Source organism: Cynocephalus volans, chromosome 1 (genome assembly GCF_027409185.1).
Source record: "Cynocephalus volans isolate mCynVol1 chromosome 1, mCynVol1.pri, whole genome shotgun sequence".
Taxonomy (NCBI): domain Eukaryota; kingdom Metazoa; phylum Chordata; class Mammalia; order Dermoptera; family Cynocephalidae; genus Cynocephalus; species Cynocephalus volans.
In genome coordinates this window covers 147,753,222-147,779,763 of record NC_084460.1, presented here as the reverse complement: position 1 = coordinate 147,779,763, position 26,542 = coordinate 147,753,222, and positions in this window count along the sequence as shown.

Here is a 26,542-nt window from a genome sequence, read left to right as displayed (position 1 = left end):
CTCACCCAACTCTGAGTATTGAGAAATTCTGATGATTTGAGCAGAGTAGTAAACGGCTCTTCTAATCTTTGCCAACTTGTGTTAAATGAAATTTATATTTCAAGATTAGTACAATCAAGCAAAAGCCACACTTTGCTTTATTAATTTATTAAAATAAATTTTTGCTTTGTATAGTAACAGACTTAGCATATATAAAAAAATCTTGTTTATTTTACAATTTATATTTAACATTATCTCATTTATTCTATATTCTTATACATTTTACTCAATATTTTAATATTAAGTCAAAAATCTGTTGCCCAAGACAATAGTATTTGAATTTTAGTAAGCAAAGCAACCTTTTGAAGGTGATTATAAAATGTAGATTTCACGCCCCAAGTATCCTAATTAAACAAGCCTGTTTGAGCTCCCCAATATTTGTTTTTCTTTTTTAAAACAATGCTTCTAAAAATGATTCAAGTTATCTGCAGGCATGCTTTGCAAGGCAATGACCAGGCTAATCTCCTTCTTAAGAACACCTATCTTATGAAATTTGAATTAAATACCATTATTAAATAACATGGCCTATATGACATTCTAATAAGGAGATTTAAAATTAAATAGTAAACGTATAGTGTATTTAAAGAAGATCTCAAAAAATTGATTGGTAGAGTGTATGGTGATACTAAAAATCAGCAAATGCCATGCCACACCATCTCAAATACCTTCTCAAAGCTTAATTGATATAGTATATGGGCGTACTAATATTTAGTCTTCAAAATGCCCTTGTACCAAAATTAGATATAAAGCTGAACCATTCACAGAAAATAATTTAAAAATTATTGGATTTTAACTAAAATGATACAAAATTGTACAAGAAATATTGAAATAGAATGTCAGTTTTTTTAAAAAAATTACATTACAGTATTTTACAATGATATAAAATAGTATATATAAAAGGTGATAATATATTGAGCATGTTGTAATAAGGTCTTCAGTTCAGCAAACTTTCACCTCTTATTTACTTGAAAATACTTATTGGATAATGAATGATTGTGTAGCTGCTAAAAGGTCAACTGAAAATGTGTTTTGTGGCTTATGAGTATAACATGTGTTTCTCATACTTTTGGAGGTCAGAGAAGAGAGCAGCGATGGCCTTTTGTTTAGGGAAAAGTTTTTCTAAGATTGGATGTTATGTGACTCAAATAAATTATGACATGGAAATAGTCCAACCTCCGCTCCCAAAACTGTTCTCAGCTTTGGTATCCTTTTAGCTCCTCATCTGGTGACATGTTGTGTGTCTACCAGGCATCTCATGCTTCCATTCTATTAGTCAAGGCAGTGTCTGTTATAGGAGGAATCTCGAAAGTGGAATGAAGTCTTTCAAGAAAAACTGGCCTGATTCTCCAAAGTTGTTGAGGTCATAAGATAATTACAATCTTTTTTTTTTCAAGTAACTTATGTATTCAAAACATGATTTATATAAAACAATGCCATTTTAGAAATGAGGCGTCTTAAGGCCTGATTTTCAACAGAGGTTTGATATAAGTAAGGGAGCACACATGCATATGTCAAGGAGATGAATTTACTAGGAAGACAATAGAAGAAATTAATATAATATAATATAATATAATATAATATAATATAATATAATATAATATAATATAATATAATATAATATAATATAATATAATATAATATAATATAATATAATATAATATAATACAATATAATACAATTTAATGTAATATAATGTAATATAATGTAATAATATAATATAATATAATATGATATATAATTTAATATGATATATAACATAATATAATACAATATAATATAATATAATAAATATAAAGGGCATGAAGCATGAACATATTTGGTGTGATCAAAGAAAGCCAGGTGACCAGTGAGGATGGAAGAGGGTGGAGCTAGGGAGAGCCACAGCAAATGAGGTGAGACAGTGGCCAGAGACAGGATATCCCCAGATATCCTCAGTAGAGACCTGACTGAGGGCAGCACAGCAGGCAGATCTTTCAAGGGCTCTGGCAGTGACCTGAATCAAGATGACAGTGCCTTGGTCTAGGGCAGGAATAGAGATCAAAGGAAGTTGTCAGATTCAAGATATGTGTGTGTGACACACACACACACACACAAATATATGATATTTTTGACTTAGTCTCTTCTTCCCAGGTTTATTAAGATATAATTGACAAATAGAAATATATTGATGGTGTACAATGTGATGCTTTGTGAGAAGATTAAGTTAATCTGAATAACATTTTCATCATCTCACATACTTATTTTTTAAGTAGTGAACATTTAAGATTTAATATCTTAGCAATTTTCATGTATATGATACATTATTATTAACTATAGACAACCACTATGTTGTTTAGTAGATCCCTAGAACTTATTACTCTTGTCCAGTAGAAACTTTATACCCTTTGACCAACATGTCCTTTCCTCTCACTCCAGTCCCTGGAAACCACCATTCTACTTTCTGCTTCTATGAGTTAATTTTTTTTAGATTGCACATATGGTGAGATCATGTGCTTGGCTTACTGGACTTAAAAAAATGTTCTGTAAGTTCAGACACCTGGTCACAAGTGACAAGATTTCCTTCCTTTTTTTGAAGCTAATTAGTATTCTATTGAATATATGCACCCCATTTTCCTTATCTATTTATACACTGATGTGTATTTAGGTTGATTCTATATTTGGGCTATTGTGAATGATGCTATAATGTACATGGGAGTGCAGATAGCTGTTCAACACACTGATTACATTTCCAGTAGCGGGATTGTTGGATCATAAAGTAGTTCTATTTTTAACTTTTTGAGGAAACTCCATACTGTTTTACATAATGGCTGCACGAATTTACATTCCCAACAACAGTGTACAAGGTACCGTTTTCTCTACATTCTTATCAACACTTGCTATCTTTTGTCTTTTTGATAATAGTCCATACTAACAGTTGTGAGGTGATGTCTCATTGTGGTTTTAATTTGTGTTTCCCTCAAATCCCAGCTCAGCCACTTAAGATCTGTGTTACCTTTGGCAGATTAGTCTTTCCAAATGTCAATATCTTCATCACAGAAATAGAGAGAGTGATGTCTAATTTTTATTTTCATTGTGATAGTTATTCTCTTATATACCTGCGTTTATGTGACCTCATATATTTATATATGTATGTGTGTGTGTGTGCTTTAAATAAGGATGCTAGCATAGTGCCTCAATTATAAATTCATGCCAGGAACTCAATAATGGCAAGCAGTATTGTTAGTGTAGATATTTAATGACTTGTTGAATCTTGAAATACAATAAGCATTTTTTTTTTTTGCCTCCAAATATGTCCAGCATTTATGTTGGAAGCATTGAATAACATATTTTCAACAAAAATATTCAAGTATTTCCCGGTGAGATGCAAATCTAGATTATCTGTGGTTTTGTGTTTAATTCTTAACCTTGAAATTTTGTAGATTATTTGTCAACCTTAAGGAAATCTGGAATAAGATAAAAAAAAGCACTATAAAATAAAATATATGAAAAAATTTGAAATAGTTGTGAGTTAACATGGAAGAAAAACTCTCTCAGGTTTTTTCTGAGGTATACACATAGTTATTTGCCTTCCTGTTTGTAGAAATCATGACAGGTTGTGATGCTTACTTTGTATATTGTTTTTTTTTTTTTTCTTAACTGCATTGTTTCTCACCAATGATATTCTCCTTTAGCACAGCTTATTTTCATCTTGTATCTCCAGTGCTTACAACTCTCTCTGGCTCAATGTCAGACCTGGATTAGTAGAATAAATTTTAAAAATGAACAAATAAGTTAATCTTCTATTGAAAATTCAGGTTCAGCTGAGAAAAAAATTTATAATCTTTTCCACTACTATAACTCTTTTGAAATAAATGATGATTTGCAAACATTAATGATCTTTAGTAAATTGCATTTCTAGTCTACTCACTTAAGAACCAGTATCTAATTTCATCTGGCAAAGTATTTTTTTTTAACGAAAAGTAACAATGGAATATACTCTGCCATGAAAAAGAATGAAACACCACCATTCACAGCAACATGGATGAACTTAGAGGAAAGTTAAGTGAAATAAACCAGACATAGAAAGAGAGATACCACATGTCCTCACTCATAAGAGAGAGCTAAAAATAAATAAATAAATACATAAATAAATAAATAGAAAGAAAGAAAGAAAAAGAAACAATAATATGTTGAACATTCAAAAGAGGGAAACTGAAATTACCAGAGGTGGGAAAGGAGGAGGGAGATGAGAAGGAGGTAAGGGAGGAATTGGTAAAGGGCTACAAAAAAATGATGACATTGTATAATGTTGAATATGCTAATTATCCTGATTTGAGAATCACATACTGCACACAGGTAATGACATTCAACTCTGTACCCCACAGATATGTATAAGCAACTATGTTGCAATTTTAAAAAATGCTAGACCTTAAACCTTCACTTTTAATAATGATTTTCTTGTACTTCTATTCATGTTTATTTATAACTTACACTTCTAACAATCAGGGATTCTGAATTTATTAACATTGTTTTTAACCTGTTATCTATCATTTACAGTGGCAAGAATTTTAGTTGTAATGTGCCAAATTGTATAACAGAACATAAGTAAATATTTGGGGGTTTCAGGAGTTGTCAAAATCCAAATGACTTGTTTCAATTCTTGTTACAAAGTTTTGCTTTTGTAATTATATAGTAAATTCTGTCTAATGACATATGGCTGATCACTATTCCTGTCATATTTTCTCTAATATATTTTGTATGTTTGATTTCAGGGTATTAAATTGATATGATTTATTTGTTGAGCTATAATATTTTCAACACATAAAAACAGAGTTTACTCCAATAAAAACAGGAAAACAAAAGAAATTCTAACTTTTCCATTCTTTGTAGGTAGCTTGGCATGGTACAAATATCTGGACATGAAAATTGGGCAGCTAGTTTCGATCTCAATCTCCACTGATAAAACAATGGGAGGTGAGGTGAATAATGATTAATATCTTGGAGCAACTTTGTGGAGATTAAATGAAATATCATATTAAAAAATCTCAGCAAAGTAGTCAGAAATGGTTTTCTTCCATATAGCTCTATTCTACAGCCACAGCTAGAATGGTTTAAATCAACAGAGTAAAAAGATCAACTCAAATTGTGTGTACTAAGGGTGGAATTTTTTTGTCAAATTTAAAAAATTGAGGTGGGCTTTATATGATGAAAACCCAGTATTATATGATGAAATCGGTATGTGTAGTGGCCTGAATTATGTCCCCCCCCAAAATCATTGAAGCTTGAATTGCATCCCCCAAGTTTTATGAGTTAGACACTTAGCCCCCACTGTGACTGTTAAGAGGGTGGGAAATCCTATTGTGGTAATTGAAAGGCAGAGCCTTGAAGAGCTGATTGGACTGAAAGATCGTGCATAGTGAGTGGATTAAAAATGGTGGTCAGTGGAGTGGTTTGATGGCTTTAAAAGAAAGGGAGAGTCTGTCTTTCTCTGCTCTCTCTGCTTCCACCATCTTGCAATGTGAGACCCTTGGGTCACTGTCACCTCCACCAGATGGACTTTGAACTTCCCAGTCGCAGACACTGTAAGCAATAAATTTCATGTTCTTTATATATTACCCAGTTCGAGGAATTTTGTTACAAGCAATGCAAATGGACTAATACAGTATAGTATGTTGATAAATTAAATTTTACAAGTTTTTAACACCTTCCTAATGACTAGATCTCTTAAGATGAAGAGCTTGAAAAATCCAAAGGTAACCCATAATCAAGAAGATTATATGGTAAAAAAACAACTGTGAACATTGTCTTTTTACGCACGCTTACAAAACTGCACTTGAAAAAAATCGTAATTTTTGCTGGAGAGGAAAATCATACCAGTTGTGAAATAATGATATTTGGCCTTTGAAAAGTGCAAGAAGTGCCTGATTATAAGGTTACTGATTTATTTAGGCAACATGCTGCTTGTAACTTGCACTTTTAACTGTCATTTAAATTGCATTCAATTTCAGCTTAACTTGTATTCAGCTCATTGAAAGCCTTAGGGAACCAAATTTAATACTGTTCAGAGGGTAACAGGATTGTATGATCTCTTTCCAGTTCAAATCTGGCTGACAGAAACAATTGTTTGCTTTCCCAGTCATTCAAATCAATTGTTAAATCAAAAGAAACAAATAATGATAAACCAGCTTGCTATTTGAGTGTCATTTCTGGCTTTACTCTGTATCTACTAAAAATTCCTTAAAATATACAGTACGGGCATCATGATTTTTTTTTTTTTTTAATTTATAGGATATTATTATCAGCAAGCAGATTAGCATTAGCCCAAAATCAAAAAAAGGATACATTCCGTTTAAACATACATTCATCTAGTAAATATGATGTACACATACACACAAATAGCAATATTCAGTCTTCTTTACTTTCTCTCACCCTTTCGCCTTCCTTCCCCTAATCTTTTTCCTTCCTTCCTTCCTTTCTTTCAATTTCTCTTCCTGCCTTCTCTTTTTTTCTTTTCTTCCTTCTTTCTTTTTTTTCTCTCCTTAACAGTTTGTGCAATGTGTAGCAGATAAAATCAAACTTTAATGTAGACATCATGTAATAAATGTTAATTGTCAAGTTTTTACCACACTGGTCATTAAAATCTGTGTTGCAAATAAATTAGTATGTATATGCATAATTTATGTCTGTGTGTAGCCTATGTGGGTATTCTATATCTTCTGTTTTACATAATTCCAGATGTATCTATAGAAGTATTGAATGACTACATTGTCAGCTTGCCTAACACATTTTTAAAGGTAGTTGGGAGGACTGTACAGATTTTTGAGATCAAATTAACTGTACCAATCTCAATTATACATTTATGTGTTTCTCTCATATTCCTCCAAATTTGGGATGCTTTCAATTTATTTATTTGTACAACTGTGTAAAATGGTGTTTTAAATATCTCTCTGTCATTCAGTATGTCTCTGTCTCTCTACATATACTGTTTTTTGGCTGTTTACTTAGCTGTCAAAGGCAATTTTTTTCCCATAGATATGTCTTAATTGCCCAAACAAGGTATGTTTTTAGTGGGAATTTAATTTTGTTTATTATTTCAAAATATATAGATATATTTTGAACATAGTGATTTTACAATTTATGAACTAAAATGATAAAAATTACTTGCAAATACACTATATAAATTTAACAGCCACATACATATAATACAAAGCCTAATAATGAGTAGCATTATATGCACACATGACAAATAGAAAATAAGCATGTGCACATTTTAAATTGTCTATGCACTGACAATATATTTGAGAAAAAGTTGTACTTATATCACCTAGATATACATTTCTCAACCTCTACCATTGTTTGTAGCTGAATGTATTGTCTCCTTATATTTTCTAAGTTTAATTAACTAAATCTAAGTCTGCCCTTTGAGTGTATAGCTCTGGGGTTAGCCAGATAATTGAGTTGAGTTTATACCTAGAATTGGGGTTCCCACCCTTGCAATTCTCTTTTGTAGGATTCCTTCCTCACATTTCAGGGGCCATTATTGTTTCCATGGCAAACTCCTTATTCATTTGACTAAACTTTGAGGTTTCTATCAGTTTTGGGTAAACTTGTGGCTTTGACTTCATCCTACCCTCAAGGTAAAGTCTTGAAAAATAAGTAACTCATGTAATGCTGCTCCTTTCTCCACATTTTCCACCCTGTGTCCCAGAATTTTCTTCCTTGTCTTTTTTTTGTCTCCAGTGCATTCAGTTTAATGATATCCTTATGTTTGTCAAGAATTTTTAGTTATTATCTATTAGAAGGTGGAATTGGGATTCAGTAAAACTTACTTGTCAATCCTAGAAGCAGATCCTTAGGTTTCCACTAGAGCAAGAAAGTGACTATGTTACCAAGAAGGCAGGATGAGGATGCAGGGGATGTGCTGAGAACAAATCCCAATCTCCAGCGGGAGTGGGAGTGTGATGACAGGAAAAGGTGTGAGATATGTCATTTGGGCATTTTTGGGGCATTACAGAAAAAAGCACAGCTGATGATTACTGGAAAGCTTGATGCTTCTTGGGGTGGGGGAGGAGAAAAAGGATGGAATTGTTGTTAGTAGGCTGTTTGTAGAATGAAAGTAGATAATGTTCATATTATTTGGCTAGAAGGCAGCTCTTTAACCCTGCAGTTCCCAGTAAACAAACAAGAAGTACCAGCACTGGGAGATAGCCTGCCAAGAACTCATAGAGCTCCCTGAATTGTGCCAGCCTGAGGTAGAGGGTGCCTTATCGGAAGCAAGAGACAGCACGGAGATGACCACAGAATGGGGGACTGTGGAAGCATGAGACAGGAGGTGGCATGGTAACCTCTGGGCAAGAGCAGTAGATTAGGTCAAAGATAAACAGTGTAGATGGAAGAACATACTGTTTTCTTCTTTTGATTCCTAATTGATTTATATTTTGATATATGAAAATGCTGAAAACAAATACTGCATTTTAAAATTGTATAATATTCTGTTAGGTTTGTTTCTGAGAAAGAAATATCTCCATATATGTGTGCATGCCCAATTTTCACACTTTTTGGACTTTCTGAGAAGATGTATTCAGAGTGTGTGTTTTATTTTTTCAAGCATAAATTGTCTTTGGAGGCATCACATAGGTTGAAACAGATAAAGAATAGAAAGGACTTTTGGTAATTACAATTACTTTCTTTTTTATGCTAGGATGTTTATTAGCAAAACGTGTTTAACAGATGAACACTTATTTAATATTTTCCAAATACTTGATGTGGATTTTATATACAATCCCTTGGGTATGTTTTTATTCTTCTGTTACTGTAGATTTTGCACAGGGCACCAGTTCTTTCATTTTGACTACAGTTGAACAGCTTTATCAGTTCCAAACTTCTTTTCCTTCTTCTTTTTAAAATTTCTTTAAATAATTTTTGTCCTACTGTAAAATAGGTTTTGTCTACGGGAACCACTCAGTGAGATCACAGCCCAGGGGCATTTTTGCTCTCACACAACACATCCAGCCCACCTGTTCTTGTCTCCATAGGTGATTGGAAAACATCTGTTTTACTTGTTTGTTGAAATACATCAGCATTTGGGATGTGGTTGCAAATAGCCATATGCACATTCATCATTCAATTGATCCTTGAGGAACAGCTAGATTTCTTCCTTACTAACTTTAAAGATTTAAAACCTTGTCTTATATCTTCCTGTGTCTGAGAGAAAAACTGATGAATTACATTGTTGGCATTGTTTGTTATGCAAAATTCCCTTATATTTATTTCTTTACCTATTGAAGTCTGCTTTCACTTAAATCCTGTCAATTGGTAGGTATCAGCAAGCACTGGTGACCAAGAATGACCTAGAGAGGGATGGAGGGATGTACTGGCCCTTCTAGCACCTCTAAGTTTAGCCCTTTCTGTTTTTCATGGTGGGATACATTGCCCAGGTAAAAAGTTTTTAAATATATATATTATCTCATAAAAAAATGTGCCATGTAAATATTTCCACTTATGTTCACTACGAATTACAAATTCAAGTCAACTTCTTCATTTTCACATATTCTATCTCTAGTTTTAGTGTCTTTGAACATAGTGTTTCAATGAAAAAACATATAATGAAAAGCAGTTTCAATATATATGCATGCTGTATAATTTACCGAACAGATGATTGAAGGAATCCAGAGACTATAATCTTTAAGTGAATATGTTCAAAGAGAGAGAAATACGCAAAGATGGACAATGCTCCACAGATACTTAAACATTAATTATCTATTTTTAACTGATACATAATTGATTATACATATTTGTGCAGTACAGAGTTAAATCTCAATATTTGTGTACAATGTGTGATGATCAAGTCCAGATAATTAGCATATTCATCACTACAAAATATAATCACTTCTTCGTGTTGAGGATATTCAATCTCTTCCCTTCTAGTCATTTGATTATTGTTAATTGTAGGTGCCTACCTCAACTGCACATCAATAAAACTTATTTTTCCTAACTAGCTGTTTTGTGTCCATTAATCCATTTTTTGGTATTTCCCTTTCCCTTCCCTCTTTCTTGGCTCTAGAAGACACAGTTTTGTTCTCTCCTTCTGAAATTCAGGTCATTATTATGATATTGTTTCTTTTCTTTTCCTTCCTTCCTTCCCTCCTTCCTTCTCTCCCTCCTTCCTTCCTTCCTTCTTTCCTTCCTTCCTTCCTTCCTTCCTTCCTTCCTTCCTTCCTTCCTTCCTTCCTTCCTTCCTTCCTTCCTTCTGTCCTTCCTTCCTTCCTTCCTTCCTTCCTTCCTTCCTTCCTTCCTTCCTTCCTTCCTTCCTTCCTTCCTTCCTTCCTTTTCTTGTCCCACTTGTGAGTAAGGACACATAGTATTTTTGTTTCTGTGCCTGGCTTATTTCACTTAACATAATTTTCTCCAAGCTCATCCATGTTGCTGCAAATGGCAGAATTTCATTCTTTTTTAAGGCTGAGTAGTATTCCATTATGTATGTATACCACATTTTTTTACCCATTCATTTGTCATTGGTCACTTTTATGTTGGTCCCGACTCTTGGCTATTGTAAATAAAGCTTCAATGAACATGAAAGTGCAGGTATCCCTTCAAAATGATGGTTTCCATTCTTTTAGGTATATACCTAGTAGTAAGATTGTTGGAATATATTGTAGTTCTATCTGTAGTTGTTTGAGAAACCTCCAAACAGTTTTCCATGATGGCTGCACTAATTTACAGTCCCACCCACAATATATAAGGATTTCCTTTTCTTCGCATCCTCACCAGAACATACATTGGCGAAAGGACAGCCTCTTCAATAAATGGTTCTGGAAAAACTGGATATCCACGTGCAGAAGAATGAAACTAGACCCCTATCTCTCCACCATATACCAAAATCAACTCAAAATGGATTAAAAACTTAAATGTAAGACCTGAAACTGTAAAACTTCTAGAAGAGAAGACAAGGGAAACACTTCAGGATGTAGGACTGGGCAAAGACTTTGTGAATAAGACCTTAAAAGCATAAGCAACAAATGAAAAAATAAACAAATGGGATTATGTCAAACTAAAAAGCTTCTGCATAGCAAAGGAAACAATCAACAAGGTGAAAAGACAACCTGCAGAATGAGAGGAAATATTTGTAAATTATGCATCTACAAGGGATTAATATCCATAATATACAAGGAACACAAACAACTTAATAGTAAAAAAGAAAAAAAAAATCTGATTAAAAAATGAGCAAAGGAGCTGAATAGACTTTTCCAGAAGAAGACATGCAAATGGCCAACAGGTATGTGAAAAAATGCTCAAAATCACTAATCATCAGGGAATTGTAAATCAAAACACACTGAGATATCGTTTCACTCCAGTTAGACTGGCTAATGTCAAAAAGACAGAGAATGCTCTCTGTTTTTAAACTCTAAAATCCCACCCTCAGCTTTTTGGCCTAATAATGTCATAGAATTTTGAATACGATCAATATTTCTTTTTTGGAAGGTGGGTAGAATAAAAAATAGTAATAAAAAGGGGTTTGATAATCTCCTAAAGATGAACAAACTTTTTTATATATTTGGAAACATATATGACATTACTTAGCAATGTTTCATTTGAAAAAAATTTATGAAAATTATATGCTAAAAGAAACATCAAGATACATTTGCACAATTCAAACCTTTACTAATTTTTCTAAATAGTATAGATTTCTATTCTATCTAAACCGTAGTTATCTATATAGACAAGAACACAAGCAATGTGTGGATCGACTCTTACAATTGGCTTCAGTTGTTTGATGCATATAAGTGGCATTGGGCAAAAGCAATGCCTTCTGTTGCCTTTTAGTTTTTAATTTTTATATTTTGTTTTTAATATCTTTTTTCTCATAGTGACAAAAACAGACTTCAAGAAAGTGACCAAGACTTACTTATCTTATGTAATATTTCCCCTACATGCTCAGGGTAATATTATTTCAGTAATTTTAAAAAATAACATTTAATTCTTTTCAAAAAAAATCTGTGAGATTTGATACATTGGATAGTATAGATTGAACTACTTCTCTCTTTTAAATTCCCTTTTCCATGTAAATAAATGACCGAGGATATGTGTAATTTCTTCGATGTGATAAATTGTGTTAACTTTTCAGCCTCTCTCCCCTGCCACTTCTCTTGGTATGTGAACTATTTCACTACCCAGCTGACTTTGAGCTGCACCATGTAAGTTGTTTTGTTAATGAACATTAGAAGACATAATGTTAACAATTGCTGCAAATGTGCTTGCACAGTTATGCTTGGTGTCTTGCACTGCTGCTATTCTCTAGTACAAAGAGAATAGAGAAAGACACAAGGAGCAAACCTGAACCATGCATACTATTTTTTTAAAATATATAACAATGAGACAGGATATTTTATTTCTGCAAAACAAATCAAAACAGTATGTATTATGTAGATATTTAAAAGAATATCTATGAAACTCTCACAGAAAGAATTATGGTGAATAGTGATCAGACATTTCCATGAAGAACTTTAAAAGGGTCTGGATGCACTGAATATTCTTATTTCAAAAGTTAATTAATAACCATAAATATTTTGTCAAAGACTCCAAAATTGGGGGTAAAAATGGACATTGAGATGTAGTAAATTCTTATCATTTTATGTTGCCTTGGCATCTGTTTCAATATAGATTTGACTTTCTCACACCAGAAACAGGGTTTAGTCACCCTTGACATAATTTCCTGTTCTTTACCTTCTCCCAGTTTTTCAGGGTGGTTGATCTAGATGTTTGCCTTTTGTCACCACTTCCTGGTAGCCATCTCCCTACGGAACAACTAGATACAACCTATTGTCTTGCCCCTGTGATTGCCACATCCTGAATGGACTGAGCAGATATCCCACAGTGACGCCCTCTCAGTCACAGTGTGTCTCTGTGGAACTTATATCTGCTTGCTGTAAACCCAATTAATTAGAACTGACCTCAGGAACCTGTGTAGGTAAAGCCCTGAACCCCAATAAAGGCACAGTTTCACAGGTCCTCTCTCTTGCTCCTCATCTGCCAGTTGAGCCTGAGCGTCCTAGACAGCTCCCACATTTCCATTGGCCCTGCAAGGCCTGCAGACTTCTTCTTTCTGGGATCTACAAGTAATACTGTACTTCCGTTATTTCATGTGTTTTATTCTGCTGCCTTCTTTGTGTCTCACATAACCAACATACTAGACTTAAATTTCCTGGGGCCGAGCCCGTGGCGCACTCGGGAGAGTGCGGCGCTGGGAGCGAAGCGACGCTCCCGCCGCGGGTTCGGATCCTATATAGGACTGGCCAGTGCACTCACTGGCTGAGTGCCGGCCACGAAAAAGACAAAAAAAAAAAAAAAAATTTCCTCCCAGTCAGGGCTCTCATATAGAGTGGCTATGTTAGTAGGAATAAACTGGAGTCAGGTCAGACAAGAGCTACAAAGGTATCTGCCAGTATAAACAGATTTCCTGTGAGAGGGACACCTAGTCATGGGTTGGACACAGGCATTAGACCATCCACCTGGATGAAGGAGTATCTCATGATCTCATGAAAGGTACACTGTAAACATCCACAACAAATTCCCTTGGAGGTCTGCCAAGGCAGGGCTAGAACTTTTACCCATCCTCCAGAGAGAGACCTCAGGACCAAATTAGAGAAAAATCACAGCATGAGACTTAAGGAAAGAGTTCAGTATTTGACCAGGGCCAGCTTCATTGTCATGTGATCTGTGTCATCACACAGAAACTTACACTCAAAAGGACTCCACACTTGCTTTAATGCTCTGCTGTTGTCATATTGAAATTCTCAATAGTTTTACCTTTGAGCTGTTTTCTGCAAGTGAAGACTGATGTGACAATAGATCATTCATGTGAACAGAGGAAATCCCTGCAATATGCATATTCACCATTCCTTTTCATCCTACCTGTATGTAAAGTTCATGATGCCCTGTGAACACAGAATTCGAGGGGACCCAAGATGCATGGGAGTTCAGTGGGACTCAAAACAATTACAGAGTAAGTGTGTCATGTCTATGACCAAGTCAGCAGGGGCAACGATAACCTTCAGAGCCACACTTTCCATTAGGACTAGAAATTGCTTTGAATATTGAAAGAAGTCCATGGTTTCCTAAGAAACACGAACAATCAAAGGCCCTTAACATATCCTTTCTTACTCATGTTATTTCCCTGTATGAGCCAACTACTTATGCTGAAAGAGATGACATAGACAAAAAGGGAAAGAAACGGCAACCTGTAGTTACTTTCCTTTTAGTTCTTCACCTTTAGTAAGCCATGGGTAGAGTGTGTTGGTAGAATGCGCATGAATTAAGAAGTGAAATAAAAGCAGTTGAGTTATATTTGTGCAGTATTTCCCCTGGTTGTACAAAATGCATGTGTGAGCTATAAAATGCAAATTGTGTAATTTCAGTGATTTTAAAACTGACATTACACATATAAAGATGATAGCAAAACTCATGCTAATGATTTAAAACTTTATCTTTCTTTATTTAGAATAACATTAAATAGCAAATTAAAAAACAAGATGACAATTTGAGAGACGGATCATGGGCAGATGGAAAAAGCTTTTTATTTATTACCTTTAACAGCAGTTTTTCCTTGCTTTTTGAACAGTGAGCCTCACATTTTCATTTTTACACTAGGCCACGCAAATTAAGCAGCTGGCCTTGTATTTGACCAACCATTCTAAGTACGTAGGACTATGCTATGACAATGGATGGTAATAGAAATTTATAGTTCTTAAGCAGCAACCAGACAGTTTTTCTAGTTATGAAGATTGAAGGAAAAGAAGAGATCGAGATGAAAATTAGGCTAAATCTAGATTCGTTGGCACTGGTATAAAATATTCACTTCTGTTAGGTTATTCATAATTATTTTGCCCTGCATAGACATGTGAGAAATGATTGGTAGGTGACATGTTACAATATTGACATTACATTTTTGACATATATTTGACATAAAATATGTCTCCCACATTGCAGACATCTTCATATATTTTAATTTATGCCACACATAGATACTGTCAGGCTATCTTATTGTCTCCATTTCCCATTGCAATAAAAATAATCTACTTGGCTGTGCTTGGAACAGTTATATACCTGTGTTCAAGTTAGCAAAGTCTATAAAGAGAGACAAGGTAAAATTAAGACATCAAGGAACAGGTTGGGGGAGGAGTCAACTTCACATAATATTTTTAAGGTGTCCAATACAACTATAGAGATTTGCTTTTCCTTTCTAAATATTGTACCATTTTGTATGTGAGCTAACCCTTTCCTACTCGTTTAATGGATACTTGCCCTTATTTTATGCCACATAGTTTAAAATGTGTCAGGGTGATCATAGTCCAATTAAATGATCCCAAGTTCATATTCTTGTATACTGTATATGTCTCTGCATCCTTTCTTTTTACTGTAATCATCCATTGTTTCATATCCTTAACCATTATTATTTTAGCTCTATATCATTTTAAAAATAAAATTCTCAACTTTGAGTTGAAATTCGGATGACTTGCTTTGAATGAGTATTTGCCCATTTGGCTTCAGTCAAGATCTGATGCACTTTTTTGAAGTGAGACTTTTTTTTTTCCCTTTGATTTAATCCTGTTTCCACCAGATTTGTTTGACAGGCAGTATCTTTCAATCAATCACATTCACATTAGATGTATATCAGAAGCCATACAGGAATTGCAGGGTTGACAGCACTTTAACTGACTTCAAGAGACACTAAATTAACTGATTTGACTGGAAATGTTCCCATTATGTGACAAGATCCATGGTTTTAAATAAAATATTTATTTTAAACATTTCATGGAAAATCTAGTTTTGATGTCACAGTACTGACACACAGATATATGCAGCTGACAAAATGCTTTTTCTCCATGTCAACATGTTTTGTGCTGGTATAATTATTTTTTAACATGATTAAAAAAAATCATTTCAACAATAAGCTGAGAATGTATGAGTAAAGGTCAGGCTGTGAACATAAATGATTAAAACTATATTAACAATTTAATTATGAAATTTTATGTTAAGTATGCTGAAAAATTTAATAGTTTTAAGTTATTTTAATGGCTTCATCAAAACCTAGCAAGTCCTCAAATAATATTTAAGAAACTTTAAATCACCACGATCAATTAAACAAAAGTAGAGTTAGTGAGCCTCAAATTCGAACATGTCATTTGTTAAATACAGGACTTGAAACTATGCTTTATTTTTTTTATTACTATTTAAAGGCAAGCACTAAACGGTGTTGCATAATTCTTCCCACCAACATGTCAGTAATTTTGACTTGAATTAATGGTAATTACTTCACAAAGTTTGCAAGTTTCTGTTTAGAAATTGCTAAGGAAAAGTGTGCACCACTACTTGGGCAACATACCATCATCCAGATGGTTAAAACATATGGTGTTGTTCGAGTTGTCACTCCTAGGATGCCACGTGCTGCAGCCACATGATGATAAAATGAGCACACTATGCATTTTCCCAACCTTCGTAGAATGAGCAGAATTTACCACTGGAATTATATATTAATTTTAGGTAAGTAGATTCCATGAAAAATTTAAAATTTTTACAGAATTATTTGATTAAATATAAATGTGCATTAAATATTTAAGGCTATAAATATCTGAAGGGGGTTGTCAAATGTCACATGGAAATTACAGTCAATTAAATCATGTTCTTGTTTTTGTTTATTGTACGGTAATAAGTGAATCAATAGGCTGTTTTATGTTTTCACTTAAAAGTTATGTTTTGACTACATGTAGGTAGAGTGATTTGCAGCCCTTTTTCTTGCTAAAACAAAGGTAGAATTAGAATTAAGGAGTTTAATGCTACTAAAATGTTAGCAGAGGGTTTTCTTTGCTTCTTGGAATCTTTTTGTGATATCTATAGCAATACAAAATAGTTTTAAAAAAACTTTTTGTGTGTTGTTTGTTTTGTTTTAACTGTTTCATGAATGAAAATTTTGGCATATATAGGTGCTTTAAATTATTTTGTGAAATAGTAGAACAGATGATATGACTAAATGAGAAGAAATTGGAAAGTGTGTAAGAATTTTCAAAAAAAGCAAAGTATGTGGCCTTTTCTGAGATAACAAGGAAGCAAACAGTGACTTTCTAAAACTGATTGTACCTAGTTCTTGGAACAAAGAGTGATTTATTGACTTTTAAAAATAAACACAAATAATTCAAGCAGATTATATACTAATAACTTATAGATATTTAGTTTGTGTGTGTGTGTGTGTATGTATGATGTCTTTGCATGAGTCAGGTAGTTGGAAAAAGATTCTGGTGGCTGATAACAGGGTAGATATGTTCATTCTCACACAAGCTCTGCCAGCCAGTGGTTCAGAGCCATTGCCTTTTATACCAAAAGTACACAACAATAGCAATGAATGAGTCAAAGGAGCATGTGGGTGCACATGCACAGTTACACTACTCCTATATAATTTGTTTACAATGGATGTGCTGAATCATACCCAGCCAGATATGAGGCAAGGGGCCCTGACTATACTGACTCCATTTTCCTCACAATCCACTCCTTCAGGGTCCCTCGATGTACAGTCTACATGTCTGAGATATTCCACGATGTTCCCTTAATGAGGATGACTGACCCTTACATCCACAGGCCACAGCAGCAATGTAGGCTGTAGCAACATGCTACCAAGATATAGGCACTTCCTCCCAATACTGCTAACACCTGCCTCCAGGAAGATGACATATTGGCTCACCATTCCTGGAGGGGATTTCCAGTCATTTTTGGACAGCATGAATTTCACTGATTAATTGCTACAAAGCCTGAGTAACATTACTATGACAGTCAGGGATATACACACAACATTCTGATCAGGCCAGGTTCAGTTCGTTTCCATCATCAGGATGATCTTCCACAGGAATCCTGCAGCCACACTGGTAGGAATCTTGGTACATATGTTTGTGCCCAGTCAACTATGGTGTTGGCAGCCATAAGACCATGGGTGAAAAGATAAAGTTATTGGCACCAATACAGGGAGTTCTCATCCCTCTGGCAGAATACATGCCAGCTAACCATCCTGGAAAGAATGATTGCAGGAACAGGTGCTGCGGCTCTATGCAACAGAGCCTCCACTGGAGAGGGCCCACCCTTGTGGGGTCTCTCATTTAAGATTCTGAATGTCAGCCATAACTGCCGTGTCCGCCCCTTCAGGGATGGGTGTTGGGTGCATAGTCTTAGTCCCTTTTTCAGAAGACCACTGTACTATTCAATCATTCCTGCTGCCTGGGGGTGATATAGTAGTTGTAATTTCCACTGAATAGACAACTGAGAGCCCACTTCTGTACTTCATGTCCAGTAAAGTGGGTTCCATTTTCACTTTCAGTGACCAGGGGCTGACCATACATGGCCATAAGGCTACTCAGTGCCTTAGTAGTGTTTACCTGGTCTGGGGTCTTACAGGGCCATACCAAAAGAAGACCTGTACCCATATCAATGGCTGTGAAGATATACCTGAAATTCTCTGACCTTGGCAGTGGTACGACAAAATCCACTTGCCATCAAATCAGGGACACCCTTCCATGGGTTATTTGCCCATTGGTATTCACCACCCATCAGGGGTGTGGACTCTCTTGAGCGCATACTGGACAAAGGTGGCAGGTGCTCACTACATCCTCCCATTTTATGGGCAATTTCCACATTTGAGCCATTGACCACATGGTCTTGCAGGTTGCAAACTACATTTGTTGGTGCAACCACTGGGCTACATCAGTGGCTGAAGCTCTCTCCAGCCTTTCCTTAGCCAATGCAGCAGCTCCATCATTGCCTGGACTGGCTAAGGAGAAGTGTTCTGTGACATGGAAAAGAGTTACTTCCTTTTCATGTCCTAATTTACATAACTCTTGCCACATGGCTTGTCCCCACCGGGGTCAATGGCCTACCATCCACCACTGGTATTTCTGAGTAGGTATCCAAAGGGTAAGACCCTTATATATGGCCCACTCACATTGTTCCAAATGACCTAGCAGTGTTGGAGCTGCCTTGGTTAAATCTGCAAGAGAATCAGAGGTAAGTAAGACATCAGCTGTATAATGAAACATTGTAACCATGCTGGGCCTAGTCCATTTGGCTAGGTCCCCAGCCACTAAACCATGACAGATGGTTGGGCTATGCAGGTAGCCTTGGCACAACACTTGAAAAGTCAATTACCTTCCTTCCCAGGTGAAGGCAAATTGATCTTGGCTATCAGCTGAAATTGGGAAAGAGAAAAAAGCATTTGCAAGGTCCAGTACATAATGATAAGTTCCTAGCTGAGTTGTCAGCTGATGCCTCAAGTTGTGAACTGAAGGCACAGCAGTGTGCAAAGGAGGCACTACTTTGTTCAGTTCTTGATAATCCACAGTCATCCTCCGGGTACTGTCAGGTTTTTTCACTGGCCATGCCAGGATGTTAAAGGGGCTATGTGCAGGAAGTATGATGCTGACTTTTCTAACTCCAATATAGTGACACCGATCTCCATACGTCCTCCTGGCAGGTGATAGTGTTTCACATTGACTACACATCTTGGCTTCGGTAATGCCTGTGGGTCATGTTTAGCATGTCCCTCTAACACAGGCTTCACTGTCTGTATCCACAACTGGAATTCTCCAACCATCATTTGCAGGTGTAACCCATAAAGTACATCTATACCCAAGATGTATTCAGTTACTGGGGATACATACACAGTATATACATGAGGGGGCAATTGTCCTATGCCCAGTGACAAAGACGGAGTTTTGACTTTAATAGGATGTCCTCCATAGCCATCAACATTCTCTGTGGTCCCTGGAAACTTATCTGGGTTGCCATGTGTCAGGCTATATTCTGCACCTGTATACACCAATGCTAACACTTGCTGTACATTTTTCTCTGACCAGTGAATTGCCAGTTCAACACAAGGCGTCCAGTCCTCATCTGCCCCCAAAAGGTGAGCACCTCGGCCTGTTCCCTAGACAAAAGAGAATGGTCCATCTGCCTCTGCAGAAGCAGCCATGAAATCTTTTAGATTCACTGGGTGCACTTTATCATTTGTCTCTTTTGGAAGTTTGGTGTAACACTGTTTGGGGTGCAATTGTTGCCACAAGGCAAACAGGACCACATTTGTTGCTGACTAATGTTTTCCCTATTAATTCCTACCATAAGCAAGTCAAACCACATCTGCATCTGGCTGGTCTTGCTTTGTCCCTTTGGGGAAACACTCAGCATGTTCTGGGGACATGGTCTTCACCACCATTTGGACCTCCTTTGTTTGTCTCCTACCCTCTTCCTCACCCAGCCTGGCCATGATATTTGTCACTTCATGTATAGGTTGACCAAGTATGGGGCCAGTATGGCCATCAGTGACCCAAAGGATGTAGACAGAGCATTTTGCAGCACTACATCTCTCATGCTGCCTGTAAAACATCATCGTCTGGGCCACAGGTGCTCACATTGAACACAGACTGCCACATCCCCAGCTCCTGAATTATTTGAACCACCTCGGCATATATTTATCACCTATTTAGTTTCAGGCAGTTGTCCGGTATTTGTCCACACAGTCTGGATGGCTGCATTCTCCCATTTCAAGGAGTGATCATCCTGTCCCAGTGTGTATCTGTGGCTATTCTGTAGCCGCTGCCACAGGAACAGGTGCATGGTGATGAAAGCCAACTTTTCCATCTACTCACCAGAGCACATTACACTATCCACCCCTATGTCCCACAACCACAGGGGCCAAGCAACTAGGGGTTTGCCCTGTTTCTGTTGAAACTGTTTCCCCAAGTCAACCAACTCAGCTTGAGTGCAGGGGACATAAGTAGTATATTGGGTCTCTTGTGGGTTGCCTACTGGTTGCCCACCTGGTCCCATGGGCTGTTAGTGCTTCAGTTTCTGATGCACAACAGGTCATGCCAGGGGATGCACAGTCTCCCCCAACTCACCATCGGGTTCATCATCATCCCTGGTGTCAAATACAGGAGTGACCTGTTGCTGTACTTCAGCCTCCAGAACAAGTACCCATGCTTCCAACAGGTCTGCTTTCTGCTGCAAATCTCGAAGCCACACTACTTCATGGAGTATCTGTTCCATGTTGACTTGTAATATAGTGAGCAACAGCCAGGCCTTTACCAACAGGAAAGCAGCTGCCAGGTACCACACATTCAAGGGTAGCCACATTTCTTGCCCCTCCCAAGGGGCTAGTGTCTCCCTTACCTGCTCGGAATTCTGCCACCAATTACACCTATGTCAGGCTGGATCACAGATACCTCTGCCCCGTCCTGTGTGGGTCATGAGTCACATCATTGAAAAATGATTCTGGCAGCCAATAACAGATAGAAATGCTTTATTCAGATGCGAGCTCTGCTAACCAACAGTTCAGAGCTGTTGCCTTTTATACTGAAAGTGGTTCAGAGTTGTTGCCTTTTCACAACAATGGCAATGAGCCAAGGAGTATATGGAGGAGCATGTGCAGTTACACTACTCTTATATAACTTGTTTACAATAGATGTGCTGAATCATACCCAACTGGATATGAGGTGAGGGGGCCTGACTATACTGACTCCATTTTCCACACATGGTCGAATCAGGATCATTCTTTTTGTTGTTGTTGTTGTTGTGACCGGTAAGGGGATCGCAACCCTTGGCTTGGTGTCCTCCACACCACGCTCAGCCAGTGAGCACACCGGCCATCCCTATATAGGATCCGAACCTGCAGCCTCGGCGCTCCCAGTGCCGCACTCTCCCGAGTGAGCCACGGGTTCGGCCCAGGATCATTCTTTTTGTGTGTTAACCAATTTCTTGTTAACCCCCCTCTCCCTTTCCCTTTCCACCTCTAGTAACAACAGTTCTGTTCTCTCCTTCTAAGAGTTCAATGTGTTATTATTTGTTATAAATGATGAAGAACAGCTAACGTATTTTTTTCAACTAATTTCTCAAACCCATTAATTGGAGGTGAATTTTCTGTTATTACTACTCAAAATTCCTTCTGAGGTTAACAGAGTATGTGTGTCCATTTCTCCCATAGTAGGAAGGAATGAGAAACCTTTGCCTTTCTGTCAGAGCTCCAAGCAGTATTACTAAACATTCAACAATAGGAAATGAAAACAAAATTTCTTATTATTATCTGAATTTAGAATTTTGCCCTTAGAAGCAGTAGATTTAGGAAGACAATCATCAGCAAAATTTGTGAACATTAACTAACAGATGTTAAGAGGAGTTCCCTCATAGGAAGATAGATATGGCTTTCTGCAGACAGAAAAGAAGTCTGTTAAAAATACCAGTTTACTACTTGGAACTGCATTTTGACAATAAAAGGTTTATATGGAGTGAATACTTTTTGATGTAGTTATACTGGGAGTAACTTGACAGGAGAAGACATAATCTTTGTAGTGTGGCATAATGGAACATACAAAGGAGGCAGTAATATTCAGTTCTAAGTTTACTCTTTGTTCTACACCAAATGGGGTAAAAGGAATTGAATAAAATCATTTCAAAGAACAGCAACAAATGTGAAAACTGTTTCCTGGAAGTTCAATTTTCACATGGCACCAGTTTATCTCTATAAAAGATTATGTAGTTGATTTATATTTATTTTGATGTTCAGTCTGGTTCAATGTTTAAATAATTTAGCATATCATGGAACAAATGACAGTGATTTATAACTCACAATTTGTAGAGCTGATATTTAACCTTAAAATTACAAGGTTAGTATCTCAGTATAATTCCACAGAAAAAGTGTATTTAGATAAGTAAATCAATTGTCAAAGTTTAAGAGAGTACCTATAACTCAGTGAATTTGATTTTTCATCATTGAAATATTAGATTTAGCTTGTGTTGATTGAAGGATTGAATTAACTCTGTGGGTATTCTCCATTAAGGTCTTTGATTATCGTCTTTAAATAGCATTTAAAGGCTTCGACAAACACTTTTTAAAAAATATACACAAGAATGTCTAAAAATTCAGAAAAACTTGGTAGACATACTGCTACATACAATCAAATTATACAACTTGAAATTGAACACCAAGACATTCAAATTAAATATAGAAATAATCCATAGATGGTGAAACCTGGTTTAACAGCAGGTAGGGGGAGTTAAAAAAAAAAACTTGTAAGTTTTTCTGAGGATAAATTCAGGTACTGCAACTAATAAAATAGTTAAAATGCATATGTACCTGTTGATTATGACATCTGGACAAAGAAAGGAAATAGCCTTACTACAGTCAAAACTGATCAAAGCGTATGTGACACACTGTGTTTGGTTTTAAAGATTATACTTTAAGGGGCATGGATAAGTTAAAATGTTTGTAAAAAAGAACCAAAGTGAGGAGTGAGGAAGGGTGGCATACAATAGCTGAATATTAGAGGATAGAGCTTTAATTTAGAGAAGATGCCACCTGGACTATGGGATGAATATTGCATGTATTCTACAATTTTCTGTCTCCATAGTATTGTTAATCCCTCCAACTACAAACCTGTCTCTTTTTCTTCATTTTTTTCCTCCAGTGATTAATTAAATTCCAGTTATGCTTTAAGAATATCCTCCAAACTATCTCATTCACTTGATTCTTTGCAGGAATATCTTCCTCTACCCTCATCTCCTGTAGAACTTGGCACACTGGTGGTCACGTTCTTCCTTGTCTGATAATGTCCAGGAAGTTTCTTTTGTTTCCACTGAAGAGATGAAAATGTGTCTTTTTCAAACTTATAACTCCCACAGTTTTTGGCACAATCTAACATAAACTTAACATAAATGTTCTGTTAATTAAATATCTGTTACTAAGGAGAGAGGTCACGCATACCTGTGCTTGTAGGAGAAAATGTTGGAAATGATTAAATTAAACACGTTTTAGAAATTTAATGATTTAAAGAAAGCAGACTCCTATTCATAAATACATAAAAAGAGAAAATTAAAATTAACATTGGTAAATATATTTATATATAAAGAAAACATTTTCAGAAAGATACAGCTCAAACAACTCTACAAACTAGAGGTTAAATCTCCTTTTGCAATAATAAAGAATAAACCTTTGATAAATACATATCTGATTTTAATGCTTTTAATAAATTTAATTTTTCAATGAAATCAGCAACAAAAATAAAATAGCATTAATATGTATTTTTTAATAGCACGACCATGAGGGAGGGGGTGTTACGTGCATTATATACATTTCTTTTTTTTTTTTTTTTGGCAACCTTTTTTGTTTCCTTTCTTTTTTTATTTTAAATTTGTATTTATTATTAGCATATTAATTCTTTCAAATCATGATATTTCTTTATGCCCTTTCCCCAACCTATCAATTCCCAAACCTCCTCCCTTCCCCCCATCTCTAGCATCTTTAGATTTATTTTCTGCTTCTGAAAGTTTAACATATTGTTGTGGTCTTTTCTTTCTTTCCTTCATACTTTCTTTCTTCCCCCCTTCTCTCCCCCTGCACCCTCCCTCTTTCCTTCCTTCTTATCAGCCAGTTACCTAAGTGTCCATTGACAGACAACTGGATAAAGAAAATGTGGTATGTACACACAATGGAATACTACTCAACCATGAAAAAAGAATGAAATTCTGCCATTTGCAGCAACATGGATGATTCTAGAGAAAATTATGTTAAGTGAAATAAGCCAGACAATGAAACAGAAATACTGCAGGTTCTTACGCATTATATACATTTCTTACATTTCTCACTCTCATTACATATTAAATACCAAACAGATAAGTACATCTTTATATATATGTTCATTTTATAATTTTTGTTCTATTTTACTATTAGTTTACCACATTTTATTTTGAACTAAAAGTAACTTTGGTTGAAATCAATTTCAATTACAACATAAATATTGAATTTGAATTTCTTATAAGGATTAGTATAATGACTTGAGATTTGTCTTACCTATGTAATGTTTAATTAGATTGATTTACTTTTGGAAAAGTCATTAGGAAATTACTGCTAGAAATTAGTAAAAATTCACAAGCAATAAGTTATTTTTCAGAAATAAATAAAGAAGGAAAAAATTCTTTCTCTGAAATTTGCAGAAACAGAACCAACTCTAATACCGAATGCCTTAAAGATGGTCCTGTGCAACAATTCAGCAAATTTGTTTCATGCTAAAAAAAAAATAGTTGAAGTGCTGAGCAACATAGAATTGTCTGTTAATCAATATAAAAATTTCTCTCATAGGTTTTTATCCTATGAAGTGGTTACATTGTGTGACTAGATTCATACTCGGAATATTATTTTAGAAATTAAATATGTTATTTTAAATTTCCATCATAGTGGCAAATTTTAATCTTTCAAAGATGGATTTTGAAAAATACCTGAAAGTCTTTTTGTGCCAAGTATTAATATAGTACATGATCAGCAAATATTACTTGCTGTCCAATAGGGGGCCTCACTATAAAGTGAAAGTTTAATTTGTCTTGTGTGATATGTGTAAACTGGAAGAACATAATTTAAAAAAGGATTCCTAAAGTTTTTTTTAGTAATAATAACACTAGGTTTATGCTGTAGTTTAATGCTTTTAGAATTTGAAGTAAAGTAGTATTACAGTAGTGAACCATAAAGGAGAACCAAGTAAAGACAACTCTGATGTGGGTTCTTTCTCTGTGAAAAAAATACATTTTTGATGTGTTTTTGCCTTTCCATGAACATTAGCAAGAAATGTTCCTGAATGCTAATTCAAAGGGACACTTGTAGCTTATTAATATTCAATCACAGCAATCAAATCAAGGTTAAAAATCATTTGATTTTTATCAAAAAAAGGTACAATTACAATTAAATCTTTAGCATTATAGGGATATTTGGCCTATTAGATTCATTTGTTCATAGTGCAGCATTGTTTCCAGGCATTAATTTAAATGTTATTCCACTAGAGGGGAAAAAAATGCTTGGCACAAACTGCAGACTGTAGTCTTTCAAAAAGAGATTCTTGCATGACACTATTCCTAAGAGATTTTCTTCAGTTAAAAGCATTCTTCTGTCCTGTGGATATTTGTGCACATGTTTGATTGAGTGGAAAAAATGCTGGAGAAAAATGAGATCACAAATGTATGTTTTGGCTGCCATCAAGTCAACATAGTAATAGGCAGGTGAAAACATCAAAACACAATCAAAAGCCGCCTTCAGTCTGAAAGGAGAATTCACTTGGCAGTCAGCCAGAAAAGGTCATTTTAAAAATTTTCATCTTATCAGTAATCATGAAGGAAATAAATCTAGAGATCATGGTTTTTCTAAAAAAGTTTATGTGGTTGCCCCACTGAAGAGGTGGTCTCTGAATCTTATTAAATATATGTGTTTATTGGACTCGGTTGATAAGCTGAAACGTAACAGGCGGCATCGAAAACCAAGTGACGATACGCTTGCAAATGATCAACACAGAAAAAGAGACTGCAATTCAAGAAATAAAGTATTTTCCCCCTTATCAGCAGAGGATACGTTCCAAGACCTCCAAGGATGTCTGAAATTTTGAATAGTACCAAATCCTAAATACATGGATGATCCCTGACTTCTCATGGTTTGATTTAGGATTTTTTTACCTTACCA